This window comes from Triticum aestivum, chromosome 3D (genome assembly GCF_018294505.1).
Source record: "Triticum aestivum cultivar Chinese Spring chromosome 3D, IWGSC CS RefSeq v2.1, whole genome shotgun sequence".
Taxonomy (NCBI): domain Eukaryota; kingdom Viridiplantae; phylum Streptophyta; class Magnoliopsida; order Poales; family Poaceae; genus Triticum; species Triticum aestivum.
The window spans coordinates 334112170-334131172 of NC_057802.1; positions in this window are offsets into that span (position 1 = coordinate 334112170).

Genomic DNA, 19003 nt, shown 5'->3' on the forward strand with positions numbered 1-19003 from the left:
GGCTCCGGCGTGGCGGCGGCGGGCTCCGGCACGAGGCGGCGGCGGCGACTGACGAGGCGGCGGCGGCCTAGGTTTGGGGGTGCGGCGCGAGCGGCTGGGGCCTCGGGCGTCGGATTATAAAGCCGGCCGGTTCGGTGTCCCAGGCGGACACGGCCCGGTAAGGCGGTTCACTTTTTAAAAAAAATATTCTGACACGCCGAAAAACAAAGAAAAGAAATACTAAATGGACTCCAAAAATCCTGAAATAAATTTTCCCCGTCCTCTAATAAAATAACGGACAAAGTGAACATTTATTTAGGACTATAATGCAATTTTTAAAAACACGTATTTTTCCTAATTCGAATAAAATTGCAATAAAATCCAAATGAAATAATTTATTTGATTTTAGTTTTTTTCCTCCAATACTTCATTTATTTTGGAGAAGTCATATTATCTCCACTCATAGATTTTGATATGAAATATTTTCGGAGGGAAAAATCATTAAAACCAAAATGATCCTTGTTTCAATATTTGATAAAATTCAAATATGAAAAACGTGAAATCCCCAACTCTCTCCGAGGGTCCTTGAGCTGCTTAGGATTTCGAGGATCGCAAAACAAAAAGGCAATAAAATATGATATGCATGAATGACCTATGTATAACATTTCAAATTGAAAATTTGGGATGTTACAACTGACGCGACACGAGCCATCATCGTGCTGAGCGGTAGTTGAGCAGAAGTAGAGCGGTAGTACCGCTTGCGGTACTTCCATCTCCACTATCGCCCCACCTTCACTGATCTCGCTCTAGCTCGTTAACATAAGCGGAAGTGGAGGAAGTAGAGCGCTAGTACCACTTGCAAGCAAGCGGTACTACCGCTCATACACTACGCTGCCACTACCACTTAATCGTTGCCTTCTGAACTGGTTTGCCACCGAGCGGTAGTAGGGCAGAAATAGGGAAGCAGTAGTACCGCTGCTGCGGTATTGTCGCCCTACTCCCTCTACCACCGCTAGTTCCTGTCTATAGCACCCTGATACGTCTCCAAGATATGTAGAATTTATGAAGTATTCATGCCATGTTTACAACAATTTTATATGATTTGGGTGCAATTTTATATGATTTAAATGGAACTAACCTAGACTGGCGATGTTTTCAGCAGAACTACCGTGGTGTTGTTTCCTGTGCAGAAATCAAAGTTCTCCAAATGCAGCGGAACTTTTTAATGATTTTTTTGGAAGAAAAGAGACATTAGAAGCTTCGTGGGAAGGCCAGAAGAGCCACAAGGTGGCCACCACCCACCTGGGCACGCCTAGGGGGTAATAGTGCGTTGGTGGGTGGTGGGCTCCCTGTGGCCCATCTTAGCGTTAGATCGACACCAAAAATCCTATAAATAGAGAAACCACCAGAAGTAACCTTAGAACTTCGACTACGCCACCGCACGCCTCTATACCTTAGAAATACCATCTGGAGCCCTGCTCCGACACCCTACCAGAGGGGAAAATCATCACCGGAGGCCATCCTCATCATCCCGGCGGCCACCATGATGAGGAGGGAGTAGTTCACCCTCGAGGCTAGGGGTATGTACAAGTAGCTATGTGTTTGATCTCTCTCTCTCTCTCTCTCTCTCTCTCTCTCTCTCCTCATGTTCTTGATTTGGCACAATCTTGATGTATTGCGAGCTTTGTTAATATAGTTGGATCATATGGTGTTTACCCCTCTCTATCCTGTTGTGATGAATTGAGTTTTTACCTTTGAGGTTTCACTATTGTCGGATTGAATACTTGTTGGATTTGAGAACACTTGATGTATGTCTTGCATATGAATACTCATGGTGACAATAGGGTATTATATTGATTCACTTGATGCATGTTTTGGCACTCAACTCATGGATTCCCGAGGTGACATTAAGGTAATCTATGCATAGGGGTTGATGCACGTTTTCGTCCTACATTCTCCAGTAGAAATCTTGGGGCACTCTTTGAAATTCTTTGTGTTGGATTGAATATTATGAATCCAAAGTTGTTTGATGCATATCGAATAATAAACTCATGGCTACTTGTCGTGACATTGGAGTATCTAGGTGACATTAGAGTTGGTTGATGTGTATCATATGGTGTTATTTTAGTACGGACTCTAGGGCTGTTTATGACACTTATAGGAACAACTCAATAGATTGATTGGAAAAGACAACTTTGAGGTGGTTTCATACCCTACAAACAATTTCTTCTTATGTTCTCCGCTAGATAAGAACTTTGGAGTGACTCTTTGTCGCACGTTGAGGGATTGCCATATGATTCAATTACGTTAGCACTGTTGAGAGATTGCACTAGCGAAAGTATGAACCCTAGGCCTTGTTTCTAAGCATTGCAATACCATTTGTGCTCCGTTTTATCACTTGCTACCTTGCTGTTTTTATATTTTCAGATTACAAAAACCTATATCTACCATCCATACTACACTTGTATTACAATTTCTTCGCTGAACTAGTGCACCTATACAATTTGCCATTGTATTGGGTGTGTTGGGGACGCAAGAGATTTCTTGTATTTGGTTGCAGGATTGTTTAAGAGAGATCATCTTCATCCTACGCCTCCCATGGATTGATAAACCTTAGGTTATCCACTTGAGGGAAAATTGCTACTGTCCTACAATACTTTGCGCTTGGAGTCCCAACACGAGTCTACAAGAATAAAGTTGCATAGTAGACATCAAGCTCTTTTCTGGCGCCGTTGACGGGGAGGTGAGTGCAGTACTACAGGATGCTGCTAATGCGACACTACAATCAGAGACCCTTCGACGAAACTGTGTGCGATGCATTAATCACAAACGGTGATGTAAAAAAAACATCAAGAAAGATGCAAAATGTTTGCGATGGCGGATACATCAAACACGGTTCATATTTTAGTTGCGTGTGTAATCCGGGGCATACGGTTTAGTTCAATGAACCGTTTGCGATGAGGCAGAAGAATAGAAACGGGCAGCCAAATGAAGCCCTGTGCGATAAACATCATACATTTCAGTCGGATTAACTATTTGTGATGAGGCGGAACAATAGAAATGGGCAGCCAGATGAAGATGTGTGCGATTGAGGGCATATACTTCAGACGGATGAACTGTTTGTGATTAGGCAACACACAAAACGTCAGCCAGATCAAGGTGTCTGTGATTGATGGCGTACACTTCACATGGATGCACTGTTTGTGATTAGCCACAACAAATAGAAACAATTAGACAGATCAACGTGTGTGCGCTAGACGGGCACACATTCTAATTAAAAGAAGCGTGCGTGATGGTAATAGCGAGCGCGCACGATTATTGGATCACAACATGTGCTGACATCGCCTATTGCGGTGCACCCTATGGTGCAAACGCCACGTACGCGGCCGAGAACGCGTGCCCACGTTATGTCTGGGAATAGTGCCGCACATAGAAATTATAGAACCGTCAATAAATTTTGAGCATGCGTCCTATCACATTCCAAATTACTACCACACTATATTTAATTGCAAACCTGTTCACACCGATCAAAACCTAAACACTTTCCCACTTAGGAGCGTATTAGTACTTGGTTATAAATACTACCTACTCCAATTTGACTGCACATTCCTCCTCAACTCCTGATCCACAAAAACAAACAGGCCATTCATCGTCGTTCCCTTGCGTCTTCCATGGCCAGCATGAGTTCTGGGTCGAGAGATTACTACCAGGGAGAGGCGAGCATGGAAGCGGAAGCACGAGAGGTGTCCCGCCTCATCGCGAAAGCAGCTGACATGTCCCGCCGCGCGGCCGTAGCAGCACAGAGGTCCCGCCGCGCCGTCGATGCAGCAGACTGGTCCGACCGCACCACGGAAGCAACAGAGATGTTCCACTGCGCTGCGAATGCAGCAGAGAAGTCCTCCTGCACAGCAACAGCCTGGGAAGATGTCTCGTGGGTAGGCGAGGACTCCCACGGGCGCATGCGCACTATGCTCGATGACCTGATGGGTCGGATCTCCGACTGGATGAAGCTGCATGATGAGACGAATGCCTCGTTTGAAAATGCTACCAGCATCATCCGGGACTAGGGGAGGACAAGACGAAGCTCCACACCGAGCGCGACCTGCTGAGGGCGAAGATCGCTAGAACGATGAAGCAGCACGAGGAGACCATTGCCTTGTTGAAGAGGACCAGCGTCATCGTCAAGAAACTTATGGACAAGAATGCCATGCTCCGCATCGAGCGCCAAAGGCTGGTGGAGGAACCCGTGGATGCTCTCAAGTAGCATCTTGAGGACATGAAAGAGCTCATCGTCGCTCGCCGTGAGAACTAGTCTTCGCGGCCTGCAGCAACACATCAAGAATGTAGAGATCAGCGAGCCAGATCGTTGTCTGTGTGTTCCTTCTTCTTCTTCCCTTGTGTATTTCGGGCGTTGTCGCATGTGGCTTTTTTAATTATCTTCCTAAATATGTAAGACAATTATTATCCACTGTCATCATCCTTATATTCATCAGTCTTGCTATAAGTGCAGTCGATGCTATATAGGTTCATCGGACCTTACATCAAGATCCATGCAAAACTTTCTTTTCAAATTTTCTTTTTTCTCTCTTAAATCTCAGTCGAGTGAGACATAGCCACGCCATTAAACAGGGGCTCGGGCACCATTAATGGAGACGTTGGGAGAGAGGTGGGCGGCAGATAGAGGTCAAAGGGCTCTCCTCCCGATGAGCACGCGCAGGGGTCTGATCGCACGCCTCCCATACTCATATAGCTACCCTGCACGACACCTCCTAGCCAATAAAAAAGGGGCCGCGTGGCGGCACGTAAATGGTAAGTAGAACGCGCACAGTTTCAATAATACCTGTGTTTCCGATTTGTAACATGACAACACTTGTTCCAAAATGACTTTGTTGATTGTTAATGTGTGCGCCTTCGCAAATCGGACAATTTTTTACCACGGCATGTTGGTGCCAATTGCCATGTCATGACACCATGCCAAGTTTCATGATTTTCAGGTGAGTTTTGGATTTACAGGAATTTTAAAACCAAGTTTCTCGATGTTTCCGTCCGAGCCAAGACACCCAGATGTTCGAATTTCATTCCCATTTGTTGCATGGGACCTAAAATTCACCCAAGTACACATAAATGATTTTTCAACTAACTTTGGCGCACTAGAGCATGTCCTTGTAGTTCAAATCTGAATTATGTGCATTAAATGCCTGGAAATTCAATTAATGTATAAAAAAGGCCAAGCGAACCTGGAATAGTTCCAAAATTTAGCATGAAACTCCTATTTGGTCTAAGCTGCCTGTGTAAAAAAATCAAGGCAGGAGAAGGTAGTGTATGTCATTTCGCACACACGTTCCCTCTCGGAACCACGAGCATTCTTGAGAGAAACTCTGGTTTGCAAGAAGCTTATACCAAAGCTTGTCCCAATTCGGCCAAAAAATTTACCACAGCATGTTGGTGCCATGTCATGACACCATGCCAAGTTTCATGATTTTCATGCGTGTTTTGGATTTACAGGAATTAAAAAACCAACTTTCTCAATATTTTCGGTCGAGCCACGATGCCTAGATGTTTGAGTTTCATTCCCATTTCTTGCATGGGACCTAGAAATTCACCCAAGGACACACATGTGATTTTTCAACCAATTTTGGTGCACTGGAGCATGTGCTTGTAGTGCAAATTTAAATTATGCACATTAAATGCCCAGAAACTCAATTAATGTATAAAAAAAGGCCAAACAAACCCGGAATAATTCTAAATTTTAACACGACACTCATATAGTTGTATGTTGCCTCTGTAAAAAATCAAGGGGGGGGGGGGGGGGAGGCAGCGTATATCCTTTCGCACACAAAGGTGACACGTTCCCCCTCGGGAACCATGAGTCTTCTTGAGAGAAGCTCTGGTTTGCAAGAAGCTTATAGCAAAACTTGTCCCAATTCGGCGAATTTTTTTTACGACAACATGTTGGTGCCATGAAATGAAACCATGCCAAGTTTCATGATTTCTAGGTGAGTTTTGAATTTACAAGAATTTAAAAGACCATGTTTCTCAATGTTACCGGTCGAGCCACGACGCCCAGATGTTTGAATTTCATTTCCATTTCTTGCATGGGACCTAGAAATTCACCCAAGGACACACAAGTGATTTTTCAACCAACCTTGGTGCACTGGAGCATGTGCTTGTAGTTCAAATTTGAATTATTCACATTAAATTCCCAGAAACTCAATTAATGCATATAAAGGGCCAAACGAACCTGGAATAATTCCAAATTTTAACACGACACTCATATAGTTCTATGTTTGCTTTGTAAAAAAATCAAGAGGGGGCGGGTAGCGTATGTCATTTCACACACAAAGGTGACACGTTCCCACTCGAAACCACATGCCTTCTTGAGAGAAGCTACAATTTGCAAGAAGCTCAAAACTTGTTCCAATTCGGCCAATTTTTTTACCACAGCATGCTGGTGCCAGGAAATGACACCATGCCAAGTTTCATGATTTTTAGGCGAGTTTGGGATTTACAGGAATTAAAAAACCAAGTTTCTCAATGTTTCCGGCCGAGCCACGACGCCCAGATGTTTGAATTTCATTCTAATTCTTGCATGGGACCTATAAATTCATCCAAAGACACACATGTGATTTTTCAACAAACTTTGGTGCACTGGAGCATGTGCTTGTAGTTCAAATTTGAATTATGTACATTAAATGCCTAGAAACTCAATTAATGCATAAAAATGCCAAACGAACCCGGAATAATTCCAAATTTTAACACAAAACTCATATAGTTGCATGTTCACTGTAGATAAATGTTCTAGCAATTCAAACACCATCCTTTCCCTCCGTAACACCATTTTGTCTTTCAAAACAGAATGAAAAAAATCAGGTATACCACGAACAGTTTACTAGCAAGAATCATGTGGGATGCGATATAAAATATCTTGGCGCACCGTCTTGTCTGGCTTACGCAGGAAGCTTCGTCGTCTATAGTCCACCGCCCGTGCTTGTACCACACTTGTGTGCCAGTTTCTCGTGGCACCGAGCGAAAATTTACTGCCACCGTGGAAATATCTATCTCCCCGCCCCCCCACCGAAAGCCACATTTCCACTCTTCCTCCTTGCTTTCGAAGTTCAAACCTTCATTGCTGCTTACTGGCAACTCAGCCTCCTCACCAGCGACCCTTCTTCTTGCAGCGCCACCTCCTCGCTGATGACCATTCTTCTTGTAGCCCCGCCTCCTCGCTGGCGGCCCTTCTACTTGAAGCGTCGCCTCCTCGCCGGCGACCCTTCTTCTTGCAGCGCCACCTCCTCGCCAGCGACCCTTCTTCTTGCTGCACGGCTTCCTCGCCGGTGACCCTTTTTCTTGCTGCGCAACCTCGTCGATATGGTCAGGTAATCCACACCCCACCCACACCATCCTCCTCCTTCCCCGTCCCACATGCCCTGACCGACGGCGCGACACCTTCCACCGAAATCAGTGGCCCCGTCCTCCAATTAAGCGCCGCCCACATACATTTTGCATGCAGTATAACATGGAGCTTAGTAGCATCTGGCAGCGGAGAAGCAAATCGCGGCCACACGCGCGGACAAGGTCGCTATGGTTACCATGCGTGCCGACCGCCAGATCTTGGAGGAGCACCTTGTCTTCGAGGCCACCATCGATACCGCCACACGGTTGTCTACTTTAATATAACACATTATTGTGCAGTTGCAGGAATCATTCTGATATTTAGGTTTCTTACAATTTGTTCTTGCACATGTAGGTCCTGCTGTCAGAGGCTTAGACCCACTGTTCGACCCATTTTGCATATGAGGAAATGAGATGTCCATGAATATCAGTCAAGTCAAGAAACTCAGAAAGATTGTTAGGATGAACAAACTTGCGACAAATAACAACAAGATCTTTGATTGCACAATGAACAAGACATCAGTCAACTATAGGATGATACTAACTCTTTTACCTTCTTTTTACCCCTGGCGCCATTTCAAAATTTATAACAGCGATTTATGCATATCTTTACTTTCAGTACTTTTCAAAGCAGTTCACCGATGATTACCTCTCAAACCACCTGCATGGTCAAGAGGCGAGGAAGGTATTCATTCAACACCCACGGTACAATATTGAAGTCTTCCTGAAGAGGACGAAGGTTGGGCAGGCAATTATCCATAGCCACTAGCCTAAAGAGGAAGAATGAGGTGGTCCTTGAGGCCAGGAGGAATTTTGATAAGCTTTCTTCATTGAAGTGTCTTCATTGCTTGCTAGAATATTTTGGATTATCAGAAATGGCAAGGTGTTTAGGAATGAAAGGGCTAGGTTTAACAAATGGAGAAGTGCCTTCATTCATGATATCTCCCTTATGCAGCACATAATTAAGTCTTCTATTAAGGATGATCTCTTGAAATGGATCTCTTTCCTGCCTCCTTGAGGTTGTTTGTTGTTTTTTCTTCCTTTCGATTAGTTAGTTTAGCCCCCTGGTTACATCTTGTAATCCTTGTACTTGTATTTCCTTTTTATTAATAAAGCTTTGATATGCTGTGGGAGTGTTGCCCCATAGTTTCCAGTAAAAAAAGTTGCAAGGACATTCAACATCACTGAAGGCTCAATATTCGCCTTCCGCTTTTGGAGTTTCCCAGATGAGATTCATCTGTCTATTTACCGTGTATGATGCTACTTTTCCAAAGGTTTTTTATGTTGCATGTGAAACTTGGTGCTGTTGTGTAATGGCGTAGCTAGCTATATCCCTCTTTGGTGTAACTGAGTGCTGAAGCTATCTGATGTAATTCGATTATGAAATCCTGGTTGCCGTTCGGATATGAAATATCTGGTGTGTTTTATAAGAAATGTCAATTTGATTGCTGCATGGATTATCAATAATAGGCTAATTACCCTGCTTATTGGGGTTTTCTATTGCAGACAGTTACTCAAACAACACCGTGGGCGATGAACTCAAACAACCCACACAGTTTCTAGAAAGTAGGCGTGTTGGATCAACTAACAATGACGCAACTTCCGGCAAAGAACTGGTTGGGTTAGGCCACCTTGCACAAACGTTTCCACACAAAAAATTGTGTGTGATATACATACGAACGAAAACTTTTTATGGGATTCACTGTGTGGGATGTACATATGAACGAAAACGATTGGGCTTCGATGCCTCGCCTGATCGCACACGAGCTCATTTTGCCCCCGCCTGTGTGGCCGGAGGGCCTATCCCAGACGGTTTCTGGGTCATGTGGGAAGGACCCCCCCTATCGCACACACTCACTAGGCGACGGTTTAAAACTCCGTCGCGGAAAGGGTGTAAAAACCGTTTGTATAGCACGTCTCCGCACCAGTGCACCGTTAAAAGCAAATTACATGTTTAATGAATTTTATTGTTAATATAATCTCTCTATTAATATGGATCATTGCCACCGTTTGAGAAATGCTACTGTCTTTCTTTCTTTCCCATTTAGATAAGTTAGATGCTTCTTTTTGTGGGCTTCTGTGTCATCCACCATTATTGACCAGTAATTGTTTCCTTTGCACCTCTGTGTAAACAGGGTTATCTACTTCACCTCGTTGCTATTGCGACCTTTTGTTGCACTGCACAAAGCACTTTTGTGTTAAGAGTGTTTTGTGCAGTTCAACCAAAATGTCACACCGACAATGTTGCTTGATTGCTTGATCTTAGTGGAACTGCACAAGAGGAGATCTGACTTCCTATCCATGTTGGCAAATTTGTTTCAGATCTTCTTCTTGTGAGTTGTTTAAATTCCGCGTCATGAGAGGTCAGTACTGGCCTTCTTCCACATGATTGTGCAGTGTGCTTTCATATGTTGTGCTACTTATACTATAATGTTGCTTAACTTTAGTGAACTGCACAAAAGGAGATCAGACTTCCAATATGTATGTGCACCATAATATCCAATTGAGGTAAGATAATGATATTTCGCACCTGTTGGCCTGTATTTTGCTACTGTCATCAGAAAAGTAATGTTGTTGTTTAGTGCTATACTTGTGATCCCTAATTGACATGCCAAATCTTACATTGAAGGTGAAGCTTGTCTGTTATTGAACCAAGTGATGAAGGGGAAGAACAAGCGGAAGAAGAACAAAAATCAACTCCCGATGCTGTAATGAAGCACTGGAACTGTGATGACACAAGTAATGATATAATTTTGCATCTTAATTTACTGCTATGGCTGGAACGAGCAATTGTTTTGCCACTGTGATTTGATGCCACTCTTAATGTAATATGTAATTATCTTTACTTGTGCAAACAGGGATCTTGTTTGAAGATAACATATATTTTAGTGGAACTGCACAAGAAGATGTTGGAAACATTAAACTAATCTAGGAGTTTATAGTAAGCATGGCAACCATAGTAGATAATAATAGATGGTTCCGGAGAAGTGCTTCATCTGTATGCTATACACAATAAGCCTCCTGACAAAGGTTGGTACCGGCCCACGGATTTCATCCATATGATTGAGCTTTGTCATCTCTATTGGTGTTGTGCTACTATTTAGCTACTGTCATGAGAAAGTGGTATTGTTTTGCATGTTAATCTAAGGCTGCTAATAAATTGAAGCACCGGTTTGCCACCGTTATAGCCACTGATAAAATTAAGTAATAATATAGTTCAAGTTGAGATGCTGTGTTTGGTATCATATCATTTCCTATGAGGATAATGATGATGCATCTCTTTGTGACTATACATTTCATCAGTTACTCCCATTGTTAATGTAATGGCTGTTTTAAATATTTTATTTCCTTCTTTTCGAGCAAACAGGGATGCTAGCATTTAGTTTTTCTCTTGCCTTTGCACAACAGGACCATCCTCCTCCGAAGAAGAATACGGAGTACATGAAGTGCCTAGTTCCGATTATGCCAGGATGAAGAAGCCAAGATTCTCTTCTTATCAGAAGGAGCAGTTGAAGGATGGTTACATTACTTCCCACAAGAACAAACTAACTTCAGCTCATAAGGACTCACAGATCTCCATCTTTGTTGTTGTGATGGCCAATACAATATTGTTTTAGGATTCTTTCCGGTGAGTTCCATTTTTTAAATGTGTGCTCTGCATGGATCATGTAGGTGCGTGTTTAAACTGTAGATTCATAACTGTAAATTCATAATACAGTTTGCTTTATACTAATCACTTTTTTGTATTTACGCAAACAGGGATGCTCAGCTTGATTTCAATGGGAACTGCACAAAATGTTCTGATGGTTCGTGCCCTCCATTATACTTCATCATGCACAATACATCGAATGTTCTCGAATCATTCATTTCCACCTCCAGCCACAAAATTAGCTACAAGAAAGGCGGTGCCGATATGTTCAAGGCATTACAACATATAAAGGCAAAATCCTACAAGCTACGCATGAAGTTGGTTGATTTTAGTGGAACTGCACAAAAAGAACAACTGGTTTATTTAGCACGAGGTGACATGTCAATGCGCAAACTGATGGCAAACCCCGCCCATTCCACAATCATTGGCAATTTGACAAGGTTGTCCCATTCCAAAATATCAAATGCGTGTCTTTGCATACATCAATGAGCAAACTTTGACAAGGTTTTCCCATTCCACAATCATTGGCATTTGATATTTTGGAATGGGAAAACCTTGTCAAAGTTTGCTCATTGATGTATGCAAAGACACGCATTTGATATTTTGGAATGGGACAACCTTGTCAAATTTTGCTCATTGATGTTAGCAAAAAGACATGCGTTTGATACTTTCGAATCGGACGCCCTTTGCTGTCAGTAGCATCGATCGATTTTTCTTTATTATTTAGTTATGAATTAAATATTGGCTCTGAAATGTGAATCATTGAGATACATAATCATCGATTGTTTTGAATGTTCTCTATGAGCTGCCAGGCCCGTGAGTATGATTGCAATGTACATGCACGCTAAAAAGCTGCTCAAACTGTTTGTACGTGTGAAACTACTGCAAACGAGGTGATCACCGTGCGTCCTGAGAATAATGCTAGTACATATTGTTTTGCATGTTCATCCAATGCCAGTGATGCAAGAATTCGAACTAATTGAACTAAATTCGTTCATACATGGCCGGATTTCATTACATTTCATACGTTCTTCAACTAAAAAGGGGTGCGCTGGAGGTATAATTAATTAACCTAATCTATGATTTCTGGCGCACATTTCCCGTGTCCAGCTGAGCTGAACAGAAGCTTCTTCTCCAGCTCAGCTCTTCGACTCCACGTTGCCGCCAAGCAGCTAATCAGCCGTCAATGTTCAACCCGCCAAGCTTGGCTTCAACCGGAGGGTAGCAGCGGTGGCCTTACTTGGACCCGAGCGGCGGCGACCTACCGTGTTCTACTCTTCCTCATTTTCTATGTGGCGCGGCCTCGTTGGCAGCGGGGCAGGTCCTCGACGGACTCTGTCTCGTTGCCGGCAGGGCGGGGCCTCGGCGGAGTGGGGGAGATCCCCCTCGTTGCCGACAGGGCGGGGCCTCGGCGGAGCAGGGCCTCGCCAAAGCCGGCGAAGTCCTCCGCCTCGGTGCCGGCGGGACGGGGCCTCGGCGGAGCCGGCGATGTCCTCTGCCTCGTTGTTGGCGGGACGAGGCCTCGGCGGAGCAGGGCGTCGCCGAAGCCAGCGAAGTCCTCCGCCTCGGTTCCGGCGGGGCGGGGCCTCAGTGGAGCCGGCGATGTCCTCTGCCTCGTTGTTGGCGGGGCGGGGCCTCGGCGGAGCAGGGCCTCGCCAAAGCCGGCGAAGTCCTCCACCTCGGTGCCGGCGGGGCGGGGCCTCGGCAGAGCCGGCATTGTCCTCCGCCTCGTCGTCGGTCTCGCCAAACAGCGCCTCGCCCGCTTCATCGTCCTCTTTGTAGGCGGCCGCAACCTCCACCACCCGCATGCGGTATCGCCAGCGCGTGAGGCGGCTCTCGCGGGCTGAGGGGTATGACTCGAGCAGCGCCTCCTGCTCCACGATGATCTACTCCTCCGCCTGCAGGTGCTCCTGGAGGACATGGTGGTTGTAGGCGGCATCGCCCTGCGCCTCCCGGAACTGCTCCTCACGCTTCTGCCTCACCACGTGCATGTATTGGGCACGGGCCTCGCCGATGGTCATGGTGCAATGCACCAGCAAGGATGGCCCGGAGGGGGGGGTTGGCGCCGGATCATCGACTACCACATTCTCCATTGGGACATCGTCGTCCTCCTGCTGCCTGCCGGCCAGCCAGTCGCAGCAATGGCTGCTATCTCCTTCTGGTCTGTCGTCCGCCCGCCCCGAAGAGCGCTGGAGCTCGAGGAAGGCATGGTGGGAGTGGTGTGGACAGGAGAAAGGGAACAGAGGCAGATAACTGCGGCTATGGCCGGCGCAACAGTTTATATAGCAATGGTGGGCGGCGGAGGGATGGACGGGTGGCGCCGGAGTAGCTGCCTCGGCAACCGCGTATCATTAATGTGGGCAACAATCGGATGGACGACACTTGTGTCTTTTGAAAGCGGAGCAATCACCTGCACCGGGAAGCAGCACGGGCGGCGCTGACCATTTCGGGCGGAAAGCGCGCGCGAGGGAGGGAGGGGGTCTGGGTGGGCCAGGGCGGTAATACTCGTGCTTGGCAGTGCTCCAGTCCAATAGCTGGACATGCTGGCTCGCCAACGAGCTCGTCAAGCTCAACGACGACAATCAGACGATGGACGTGGTTTTCGACCAGGAGCCGGTGCCACCGCCCAAGCCGGTTCATGCCGTGTTCACCATAGAGCGGGTGCGGCCGCACTTTGACGCCCTAATGGCGAAAGAGCTGCCAGCACAGGAGGACCTGTGCTGCAACCTCCGTCTGCTCAACGAGCACCGGCTCACGGAAGGACGAATCACCGGCGAACAAGCAAACAACAATGCCATCGTGGACATGTGGCCCTATGATCCTGGCTTCCTGAATGAGCAGCGGGTGCTGTACCAGACCATTCGTAGGGCCTGCGAGGCCCTCTCCGTCGTCCTTCGAGTTGTTGCGCTCGCCGTGGCGCCGCCGTCTCGCGTTGTCAACATGGTCAACGAACATGAGGAATCGGGAGATGACTTTACTTGGAGAGGATGACAATGGGGACCCACCAGGGCCATAGCCGCACGTACGCAAGTGCCTCCTTATTATATACAACTACAATTTTTTTGCTTCCTCCTGGTTTCCTGACATCATGGTCCCACACCATTGTCAACCTATATAGTCAATAAACAAGAGACTTGCACAAGGAGCGGCCGACAGCTGGGACCCAGCAGCTCGAGCAGTATTTGTGTTTTTGAGGTGTGAGCAGAGTTTTTCTTGAGCGATGTTTTTGTTGTTGTTCAGAGGAGCATGGTATCAACTGGGTGGGCTGTGGCTCGTCTAGCCCAGGCTATTATTTTATGTTGACCAAATATCCAACCCAGATATTATTATTTTTCAAGGTAAAAATGGCTAGCCCAGCTATACTTTTTTTTGACGAATACCCAAGCTAGGTCAACTTGTTATTCTCCGCCCCGCTGGGCTGCAAATCTTTCCTAGGAGGGACACATTAGGCTTAAAAAATGGGCTTTAAGAAATAATAAATGAGATGTAATTATAAAAACTGGGTCATAACTTTAAAAAATGCACCTAACAGGTAATTAGTTAAAAATTTACTATTATTGGATTTTGAAAATTTTATTTTCATTACCTGTTGCGCGCGCAATATTTTGTTAGATTTTTACCTAATACAAATTTATTTTGAAATTATATTTAATACGACTCGAAATTTTGGGATAAAAATATTTCGGATCCCATCAAAATGTGGGGAATTTTATTGAATTCTGCTCTGAGCCATTCGTTGAAATTATTAATCGTTGTCCTAGCTAGAAATGGGTTGTAATTTTAACAAACTATAAATGGGATGTAATAAATTCCATTAGAATTCAAAAATGTGTTGGACATTGTTACAAATCGCAAATGGACTATATGTTCTCTGCCACACACTTGTGGGCCTACTAAGTTGACGCGTATGCAAGACTTTGTCAACTTATAGTCAACACACGATTCTAGTAGCACTGGTCATTGGATGTCCGTCCAACGGATGTCGTGCTTCTTCAATCTCCGATATTCTTGCTCCAGCCGCCCAAACCACTGCCGGCGGTACCGCCTGCTACCGCCTCCCGTGGCCGGATGTGCTGTCGTACAGGACTCACCGGTCCACCCTACTCCCATCGCCGTCCAGGCCATTCCTCTACCGACCAACACCTCCTGTTATTCTCCGGTGATGGCAGCCTCACACCGCAGCCGAACCAGTGTACCCTCGTACTCACTTCTGCATGGGCATCCACCTGCCTCGTCTTCCCTGGATCCGCGTCGTTCCCTTCCTAGGCCTCGCCATCGTCCACCACCTGAGTGATGTCCGCACAGCGTGCTCAACGTGGTCAATGAACGACAACCATCGGAAGAGGTCTCTACGCGGTGAGGCTGACAGATGGACCCACCAACTACATCTTCGTACGCAAGGAAGTGCATCCATATTACAAGCAAAAAAATGATTCTTCCCCCTGACAACTGGGACCCACCAGCTATATCTTCGCACGCAAGGAAGTGCGTCCTTATCCTCTCTGATAGCTGGGACCCACCCGATCGAAGCGTACGTAGTGTTTTCTGTTTGGCCGCGAACGTGTACGTACATACTGGTCGATCGGTCTATCTGCAATGATGAACCTTGGCCGAGCAAGCAGCGTCACGTGTAGTAGTAGAGCCCCCGACGTAGCAGTTCAGGCAGTCCCTTCTAAACCGTGTACACGTACATACAACCATATGCTAAAAAATACGACCACATACATACATATGGGCGGGGTCTCGAACGCCTAGCTACTCGCGCATACGTACAACCAGGGCACACGTACACGGAGAGATTACAGACGGCAACAACGTCGTCCTGTTCATCGAAAGCCAACCGGCTGGGTCAGAACGGAGAAACTGCGTCGTGTTCATCGGGAGGCAACAAAATGCGTCGTGTTCATCGGTAGCCAACCGGCTTGGACAGGACAGCCGAAATAAGGTCTGGCGTACCGCAGAACAGAGGAAACGGCCTTCTGTTCGACCGCGTATGGTCGAAACAAGGTCCTGTCGGTCGGGAAGGGTCTGGCGTACCGCAAAATGGAGGAAACAAACTTTTGTTCGAGTGCCTATGGTCGAAACAGGGTCCTATTTGTTGGGAAGGGTATGACGTACCGCAAAACGGAGGAAACGGACTTATGTTCGAGTGCCTATGGTCGAAACGGGGTCCTATTGATCAGGAGGGGAGTGGCGTACCGCAAAACGAAGGAAACCGAGTTCTGTTGGAGCGCCTACAGTCGAAACAGGGTCCTGTTCATCTACTGTCTACTGCCTTGCTCCAGCCTCCACATGCTACTGTTCATCTGCCGTCGACTTCCTCCAGCCTCCACCAATTACTGTTCATCCACCGCGTCTTCCTCCTGCCTCCACGGGCTACTGTTCGTCCACCGCCGACTTCCTCCAGCCTCCACCAGCTAATGTTCATCCACGGGCTACTGTTCATCCAACCTCCACTGGCTACTATTCATGGAGCCTCCACGGGGTCCTATTCATCCACCCCAACCGGCTCGGGTGTGGCGGCCTCCTCTCGATCGGGGTCCTGTTCATCTAGCAGCAACGGTCTACTACTACCACGGGGTCCTCTTCATCCAACCCCTACCGGGAACTGTTCATCCAACCCCCAACAATGGTCAGGCAGCAGGTTTGACCGGCTTCAGTTAGCAGCAGTAGTGAAGGAATCGCTCGGGTTCGGCTAACAGCTAAGGGATCGATCGCTCGAGTTCAGTAACGTAGGTAGTGTAATCGCTCAGGTTCAGTAAGCGAACGCCTCACACAGATTCAGTTAGAGCCGAACGCCTCGCACACACATGCGTACGTGTACGAGAGAAACGCACAAACCTCCGTGCATCGCTCGACCCCGACCACCCACCGTAACCGGGAAATCCTAGATATTTTCATCGCCCTCGCTTCTACCACAATTTTTTCTATCATGGACGACCCAAAGAATGTCATGCAGGTGCGTCCCCGGCCCGCCCAGGATGAAAAGCCCATTTTCTGTCATGATTTTTTTGTGATAGAAGTAGGAGCCCACCACATCTATGATGATACGTGCTTTTGTAGTGCATGACGAAGCATATTGGGATTCGTTATCATTTCATCCAGGATCACATCAAGCATGGAGAGATTGATATTATCTGTGTTAACACTCAAGAGCAACTGGCGGATATATTTCACGAAGCCACTGGATGAAGCAAGATTTCACGAGTTAAGGCATGAGCTAAATATCATTGATTTGAGCAATGTGGCTTGAAACTAGGCATACCTGATACGTCTCCAACGTATCTATAATTTTTTATTGTTCCATGCTATTATAGTATCAATCTTGGATGTTTTATATGCAATTATATATCATTGTTTTGGGGCTAACCTACTAACCTAGTGCCCACTACCAGTTGTTATTTTTTGCTTGTTTTTGGCTTTTCAGGAAATCAGTACCAAATGGAGTCCAAATGCTATGAAACTTTTTGATGATTTTTTCTAGACCAAGAGAGACCCTAGAAGGTCCGGTAAAAGACCAGACGAGCCACGAGGGAGCGACAAGCTCACCAGGTGTGCCGTCGGGGGCGCCCCCTAGGCTGGTGGGCCCCTCGTGGCAGATCTTGACCTAATTCCACCTCTATAAATTCTCAAATTTTCCCAATACATTAGAGAGCCACCCGAAACACTTTTTCCGCTACCGCAAGTATATGTTTTTCTGAGATCCCATCTGAAGGCCTTCCCCGGTACTCTGCCGGAGGGGGAATCGATCATGGGGGGCTTCTACATCATCCTTGTTTCCCTTCTGATGATGCATGATTAGTTCATCACAGACCTACGGGTCCATAGCTAGTAGCTAGATGGATTCTTCTCTCTCTATGATCTTCAATATAATGTTCTCCTCGATGTTCCTGGAGTTCTATTCGATGTAATCTTCTTTTGCGGTGCGTTTGTTGGGATCCGATGAATTGTGGGTTTATAATCAGATTATTCATGAATATTAATTGAGTCTTCTTTGAATTCTTGTATGCATGATTGTTATAGCTTTGTATTTCTCTTCGATCTATCCATTTAGTTTGGCCAACTAGATTGATTTTTTTTTTTGCAATTGGAGAGGTGCTTTGTGATGGATTCAGTCTTGCGGTACTCAATCCCAGTGATAGAAAGGGACATGACATGTATTTGTATTGTTGCTATTAAGGATAAAAATATGGGATTTATTCATATTGTTTGGGTTTACTTTGCCTACATCATGTCATCTTGCTTAAGGTGTTACTCCATTCTTATAGCTTAATACCCTAGATGCATGCTGGATAGCGGTCGATGGATGGAGTAACAGTAGTATATGCAGGCAGGAGTCGGTCTACTTGTCTTAGACGTGATGCCTATATACATGATAATTGCCTTGAATATTGTCATAACTATGCGCTTTTATATCAATTACCCAACAATAGTTTGTTCACCCACTGTATGCTTTTTGTTCGAGAGAGAAGCCTCTAGTGAAAACTATGACCCCGGGCCTACTTTTATCATATATAAAATCCAAATACCTTGCTGCAATTTTATTTCCTTTATTTCATTTTACAATTTACTTTATCTATCTACCACTACGAGATTTGATACTTGCAAATAACCGCCGAGGGGATTGACAGTCCCCCTTGTTCGCGTTGGGTGCAAGTGTTTGTTCTTTTGTGTGTAGGTACTCATCACGAGGTTTGGCGTGGTTCTCTTACTAGATTGATAACCTTGGTTATTAACTGAGTGAAATACTTAACTCTACTATACAACATCATTCTCTCCTCTTCGAGGAAATCCCAACGCAGCTCACAAGTAGCGAGGAACCTCTGGCGCAGTTGTCGGGTAGACATCACCAAAACCTACCAAGTACCTTCGCATAAACTGTCATCTACTTGCTCTTACTTTCATTTGCCTTTCCATTTGCCATTTGCCTCTCGTTTCCATCTCCCACACATCTAAACAATTTTACAAAAACACAAAAATATT